Raw genomic sequence first — 8,034 nt, forward strand, 5'->3', positions numbered from 1 at the left:
TCAACTCAATAGCTTTCAAATTGCTATACGTTTTCAAATACTTGAAAATAATGGGCAATTTCCAGTACATGATGTGTAATTTCACTCAGTAAAAAGAATGGACCAATTGCAGACCGTCATATGATTTCTAGTGTGGTTTGAGTATCTGGGTGCACACACACAACATGGCAACACAGCAACTAAAATTGAACAATGCTTCCCCCTAAAGGTTAGGAAGCTTCACTACCAAACTTTCAATAATCTATTTCATATAAAATTACCAAGATAGCATAGCAATTGTCAAGATAGCATCCTCTTCAGAAGGGATGAAACTGATTCAGTTTCATGTAGCCCCATATATAAACATGTTCTGCTTGAGCAGTCCAGAACTGAACAATCCAACTGTATAAATAGAACAATAATCCCTCCATTTAAATATTTTAATATGTACCATAAAATAGAATACAAAATGTCTTGCTGTACATAAATGGGAGTAATGTCTTGTTTATAGAGAGCCATTTGTTGTGTCTGTCTATAGCAGCTCAATGGAATCTGATTGGTGTTGCTGGTTAATCCTGCACTTAACTAGCCTTGTTAAACCAGCCTGATTATCACAAATTCACAGTCTGGTTTCACAAGGCTAGCCTTTAACCTTGTGTTTCACAGAATCACATTCATGTTTGTTGTTTCGGTCGCTCCTGTTCCTCATCGTCACTCCAGCCTGATGATCCACCATCTGTCCCAAAGTAGCGGTCCCCAAAGTCCCCTGTAATGACAGAAAACACAGAAATATAGTTAAAATACATGGAGCAACACATCAGACCGTGAAGAGCACCGTGAAGAGCACATTACTGAGGTGGATTACAGAAAGGTGTAGTCATTGAAGCAGAATTCTAATTAAATAGGCCAATCAACATTACTGACTTCCCACTGGGCAAAAACTGGTTGAATCAACTTGGAAAACTAAATGGTTATGCAAAAAGTAATCAACGTAAGGGCATTTAATATTTTATTTTCTTTCACCCAACTTTTAACCTAAATCCAATGACATGCTGAAATGTTTTCACATTGAATTCACATTAGTTGACAACTCAACCAAATGTATATCAAAACTAAACGTTGAACTGACATCTGTGCTCAGTGGGTTACAACAGGAGGGAGTGGTTTGTACTAGTGTATGGGGTAAGACATGTTAGCTATATCGATGCCAAACCCACCAATCCCTGGAATGACTTGCAGGAAGTCATCAACACTCTTGTCCACAGCTGTGGTGATGATTTTGACCTTAGGGAAGGCGTAGGCCACCGAGTGCACCCCCAACTCTGCCATGAGCAGAGAGACCAGCGCAATGTTCTCCTCCTGCACCTCGTGGTCCTGCATAGACACAACACAACACATTTAGTGCTATGGCCATCACTTTAAAACTCAGCCATTTAGTATGGTTAGTAATATCATAGAAATACAAATACTAATTATAATTCTATGGTTATTATAGCAATGAGTGATTCATCCTGAAGACAGGGTCTCTCTGTTATTATGGGATGGGGATGTCTATTACTGCCCCCTTACCAATAGGACCCGTACAGCCATCATGGCTGCAGCGCCTGTAGACACAGTGCTGTCCATTAGAATGACATGGTCCTCGCTGATGTCTTTTGGCAGACGCAGGTAATGCAACTGGACAGGGATGAAGGAGAAACAGGGTTACCACAGAGATACGGTCAGGAAGAGGAGGCAGATCTTGTTACTAGGAAGACACCCAGTGAGGTGGATATAGAGTAAGTGTGACTATTCTAAATAGGACCACTTCTCTCTCTTCAGCCAATAAAGATCTATTCTATTCTGTTACTTTCTAAAGTACCTCTGGTTCTCCTGAGTCCAGGTTGGTCTGGATGAGGATCTTGCCGATGCGGACATCCTTACACACAGCCCTCAGAGCAGGCTCCATGGTCTCCCTGCCCGCAGGATAGACACACCCGTAATCTGGGGGAGGAGGATGGAGCTTCAGCATGTTGACAAACACACAAAATCCATACTACTAGAAAGGAATACCAAACATAGTGCAGGGAAACAGGAGTAGTATCAATGACTGTACAGTACACACCCCTTTTCCACTGAAGCTTCTCTTCCCATCATACTCCTGGCCCTGTGGGGTCTGTACCGTGCATGACTGTTACACGATACAATAGGGATGAAGTTAGCGACATTATGTCTAATCATATATAACAAAATAACATATTACAGTAGAATACACTATAAACATTGGTAAATAATGTCCACATACCTGAGAGGGCAGGAATGTTAGAGCATGTTCAATAAGGAGGCGCATCAACCTCTTGGAGTAGAAGATGAACTCGTCTCGACTGGTCTCCTGATTCCTGAATTACACAAATTAGTTGGAGGAGAATGAGAAGAAGAAAAAAAAGTGTGTTGATTCTAGACTGGCTCTATTTGAATGTGATCGGACCTGATGATGGTATGCAGGCCTTTAACTTGAGGCGTACCCTCCAACACACTGAGGGTCTGGGGGAGGGGCTGAGTCTGCTGAGCCGAGGCCAGGACCGCCCTGGAGGAAACAACACAAAGGAGAATACATATAGAATAGGTGACAATGACTAGACACTGTTCTGCTCTCCCACTAGTTCTTCAGTAAAAGGAGTCCATGTAGTCACCCTGAGACACCTGGTGGGGGTATTGTGAATAACACCACTACAAAAATTCAAATACGGGGGAGGGAGTGAGGAGGTGTGAGACATGTGTAAGCCTACCTGACACTGAGCTCACGCTGCACAAAGAGAGAGAGAAAGAGAGATCGAGACAGAATGTACAAGAAGGTGAATGAAACAGAGAAAGAGAGCGAGGGCGAGAGAGAAAAAGAAAGAGCGAGAAAGGCAAAGAGATGTCAGTCACTCATCCCCTCACAATACCTCTACAGATACTCCAGCATTCTGCCACTGTGTGGCACCATCTTCTCACGCACTGCAGCTCAGAAATATTAAGAACACATTCCTGATATTGAGTTGCACCCCCTCCACCCCTTTGCCCCCAGAACAGCTTCAATTCCTCAGGGCATGGACTCTACAAGGTTTCGAAAGCGTACCACAGGGATGCTGGCCCATGTTGACTCCAATGCTTCCCACAGTTGTGTCAAGTTGGCTGTCCTTTGGGTGGTGGAACAATCTTGATACTAGGGAAACTGTTGAGCACGAAAAACCCAGCAGTGTTGCAGTTCTTGACACAAACCGGTGCGCCTGGCATCAACTATCATACCCAGTTCAAAGGCACTTAAATCTTTTGTCTTGACCATCCACACTCTGAATGGCACACATACACAATCCATGTCTCAATTGTCTCAAGGCTTAAAAATCCTACTTTAACCTGTCTCCTCCCCTTCATCTACACTGATTGAAGTGGATTTAACGAATTTAAGGGACATCAATCAAGGGATTATAGTTTTCACCTGGATTCACCTGGTCAGTCTGTCATGGAAAGAGCAGGTGTTCTTAATGTTTTGTACACTCAGTGTATATAGTCTACTGAGTATAGTGTTCTTTTGCTCACTCACCTCCTCCATCTGCTTGTGGACATGCTGGACAATCAGGTCAATGGCCACCATGTTACCACCACCTGGCAGAGGGAATCATATTTCGACTTGGAAACACCATATTTTAATTTGGAGAGAAACATTTCAGTAGCTCAAATGGCTACCACATAATTAAAAATATCTGCACAGAATATCGGCCACGAAACCATAGTATATCAGCAGGATATATATGCCTTCATATTGGTATTAGCTGCCAATGGCTAACAAATATTATATTGAGAACGGCAGATGCCAAAATGCAGAAATATTGCACTTTTGACCTTTCTAACAGGTAGTGCTCCATCTCTCACCTCGTGGCACAACAATGTCTGCCAGTCGAATGTAGGGTTCAATGTACTGCTCAAACGCAGGCTTCACAAACTTGTTGTACTGCTTGATGACCCCCTCGATGTCCCGCCCGCGCTCTGTGATGTCCCTGCGAAGCCGACGTACGAGCCGGATGTCTGAGTCAGTGTCCACAAAGATCTTCATGTCTAGGAGCTGGAGACAAACAGAGCAGCAATAGAGCACTATGTTCCTGTACCTTGCAGTCACAGATGACTCAACTGATTCAGTAAAGAAGTTATAAACATGTGATGATCATACAGCCTTACCTCCAAAAGCTCTTTGTCTGCAAAGGACATGATCCCCTCAAAGATGACCACACTTGCACCATACACAGTTTTCTACACAGGAAGAGACAGACACAACAGAAATGCTCAGAACTGCAACAGCTGCCAGTTATACCCTTCTTCTGTTTATTTACAGTGGATAAATATATCAGGAGAATCCAGAGTTTTCCCCTGGTACATGGCCTTCAGGTTCTGCACTCACCCAGTCTTTCTGTCTGCCGTGTGTAGTGAAGTCATACACTGGGATCTTCACGCTCTTGCCCTGTTTGAGTCTCTTAACGGTGGCAACTAGCAGCTCAAAGTCAAACGCCCCTGGGTGGTCAAAGTTGTAGTCGTTACTGGTTGCCAGGGTCTGTTCCTCAGGGGTCAGAACCTAGGGGGTACAGGAGAGCAAACTTCAGGGAAGGATGGACACAGAAACACAATGGGATCTTTCATAGGGTAAAGGGAAGGTGAATGTGAATGTGTAAAAACAAAAGTTGTAATGCTGCCTACCCATGTAGCATGTGCTCATGTAGGTTACTTTCTAAATGTGATCCATTACAGTAACTAGTTACCTGTCCAACATTGTAATCAGTAATGTAACTTTTGGATTACCCAAACTCAGTAGCGTAATCTGAATACTTTAATTTACTTTCGGATTACTATCCCTTTAAGAAGCATTAGAAGAAAACAGACTTGTGGTCAGACTTGCTCAGGTGGAACAAACCTAAACTTGTGCCTTTTTTCATGCTGAATTGAATGTCATTGTGAAAAGGTGTCATCCTTTCTGAATTTAAATCTAATCTATGAAGTAATCAACACATTTTTCAAAAGTATCTGTAATCTGTTTACAATTTGTTACATGTAATCAGTTACTCACCAACCCTGTGTGTGTGTGTGTGTGTGTGTGTGTGTGTGTGTGTGTGTGTGTGTGTGTGTGTGTGTGTGTGTGTGTGTGTGTGTGTGTGTGTGTGTGTGTGTGTGTGATTGCGTTTACGTGTGCGTGTGCTTGCATGTTGAGTCCATGGGTTAGGGTGCATGTTGTTTCCTGGTGTTCTATAAACAGACATGATGGAAGGAAGAAGTGTGGGAATAGATTACCCAGGCTGTGGACAGTCTCTTCCCCATGTGCTTCACATGTGATTAACATCATTAAGAGGGATGGATTGTGGGTAGGCTCATTCATACAGTATCACAAGGGTGTCTGTCAACAAGTCTGTTGTGAGGAACGGAGAGGAACTCCCCTTAACCTACATTAGCATGTCCAGATGCTAAATCTCAAGCAAGCCAATTGAATGCCAGTCTCTCACCTTGTAAAAGGAGTCCATGGACAACAGCACTACCCAGGGGACATCCAGAGCCTCAATGATCTTATTGGCCACCGTGGTCTTCCCTGACGCACTGCCCCCACACAACCCTGCAGACAAACACACATGTATGTTTAAGTACAACAACAAGTCATACAATAAGGAAAGACCATTACAACACTCCACATACAACATAAAACATTCACAATTAACACTCCACACACTGACAATTAAATAAGGCATACACCCATAACGGTTGTACCGATGACGAAGGCCTCTTTGGATTGTGCACCGTGCTCATCATACCAGGGGGGTCTGCCGGCTGTGTAAATGGTGCGTGTGCTGGTGCGAAGCAGGGGAGGCTCTGTCTTAGTCTGGGATGTGCTTTTCCTGCGTGGAGCCGTGATAGGAGAGCCAGGCAGGAGACGATCTAACGAGTCTTCCCCACTACCACTGTGAAACAACAATCATCATATCATCATTAACCTGTTATTGACATAGAGCTTTGGGTACAATTACAGTACAAGAAAAAGGAGGGACGTTTTTTAGGAGTGTTATAAAGTACTTTAATGGTCCCTTTCGTAGGTAATGTCACTGATAAGGTTTATACCAACTCCGTCACACCCTTGTTTACTATCAAGCTCAACTGAAGGTTAAAAAACAGCTTAGCGGTTACATCAGACTCTAAATCCACATTTAGTACCGTTCAGGCACCACTAAAGCCCCAACATAAAAATCTTGATTTGTTTCAACACATATGTTTTTGGTAGATAGATCCTGCATTTCCCTGTACCTCTCATCACCAGTATGTCTCAACTGACATGAGATGGGACAACTCATCCCAACTCCCTCAACACACACAGGCAGAATGACTTCCACAGCCCTGTCTGTGTTTTCTTAGTGCTCACACACAGACAGCATCCATTCCAATAATCATGCATACAACACCACTATGTAAACAGACCACTTACCTGCGGGTCGTCGTGGACCAGCAGCCTGAGATTCTGGCTCCAGTGTATGCAGGCAGAGTCATATCTGCAGCGAAACAGGGAGGGCTGGCTGCTCCAGCTCAGGCCCAACAGGTACAGTACTCACTACAGTACTCACTACTAACACAGTAGAGCTCACACAGGCTAACGCTTACTGAGGCAGCAAACGTGGTCAAAGTTAACCCCCATAGAAAAGAGATTACAATCCACCTGACGCACTTTAGAGGGAGAGACAACGTCTGGTCATCTCTTTAGAGGTTGTCTCTCTAGGCCTGTTTTACAATCTACCCACTGAATCTAGCCTCTCTCTTCCCTAATCTCAGTTCAGAGGAGAGTAAGGAAAATGTCACCAATTTTCTCCTTTTACCTCTGCATTTTCACCTCCCTCCCTCCCTTGTCTAAGTGTGTTTAAAAGGATCACAGAGTTGGTGACTGTTATTAATAGAGGCCTGTTTACACCAGGACGCCCTCTACTAATCTTCATCTCCTATGCTGATCCTGACAGAGATAGCCTGTTCTCAGATCTGTTTGGCAAGAATTAGCAAAACAGCACAAACAGATCTGGGACCAGGCTAGGACAGAGATATTCTGCAGGGCAATCATGTTCCCAAGTGTTTCGTCTCTGACCTGCTGACAGTTGCTGTTTTATCATGTTTTTATCACAGTTTTTCCTTGCACAATGCCAGGCCACTGCATTTCATTCAGCATGTGTCCATTGATGGCACACATTTTTTTACCATTGTGTAGGCTACCTAGTTATTACTGTAAAAATCTACATACACTCAAATACTACAATTTCAGCAGATACATACTGAGAGCAGAGCAATGCAATAGCGTCATTCTGTTGTGTTATGTGCTAGATCCAAGGCAGATGTCCATTATTAGACTGATCCTATTACGCGACTGCTTGGTGACATACTTTATTGGCGACGGCAGAGCAGCTGACACACAGCATTAAAATGATCATTGGTAAATGATCAAACTTGATATCCGACTCAGTTAACCGGTATTTGAATTCAATGTATAAAACTTCAAACATTCTATGAATCCCAACTTGACTGTGTGTTTATGCGCAGGTGGGACGTTACAGCTAAGCAAACCACTGTGAGCTCTGGGAGGTCAAATGATGCCGTAGTAGATTAGGCTACAACGAAAGGCATACATCCAATGCAGTGCTCAGCACATAGTTATATATTTCAGGCTTCGTTTAAACAACATCAGCTAATACAAGGTATAAGAATGAAATAGTCTATGCTGTTAGAACCAGTACCTGTCTGAGCGCGATGACATTTTCTTCCCGCTGCACTCAGCTTCCTCTTGCCCTCTTCGGTGCCGGCTGGTGGACAGCGCCATGTATTCAAGAGGATTGTGGGTAATGTAGTTGATCTTCACCAGTAGTGGATTGGAGTCACAGAAAATCATGCAGGCCAATGTTAAGTACATACTACATTTTGTTTGTCTGAAATAAGGAGCCCTTCACCATAAATGTATTTCACAACAATCTATCCAATTTACAATTAAGCCCCAAATTAGAGTACACTATAGGATACTTCCAAGAAGAA

General features: G+C 43.4%; 1 pseudogene; it reads right to left on the reverse strand.

Moving 5' to 3' along the window:
• Window positions 1–405: 405 nt before the first annotated feature.
• On the reverse strand, window positions 406–7,838 carry LOC118360825 (uridine-cytidine kinase-like 1; annotated as a pseudogene).
• Between the last annotated feature and the right edge of the window lie 196 nt (window positions 7,839–8,034).

The sequence above is a fragment of the Oncorhynchus keta genome, chromosome 28 (assembly GCF_023373465.1).
Source record: "Oncorhynchus keta strain PuntledgeMale-10-30-2019 chromosome 28, Oket_V2, whole genome shotgun sequence".
Taxonomy (NCBI): Eukaryota; Metazoa; Chordata; class Actinopteri; order Salmoniformes; family Salmonidae; genus Oncorhynchus; species Oncorhynchus keta.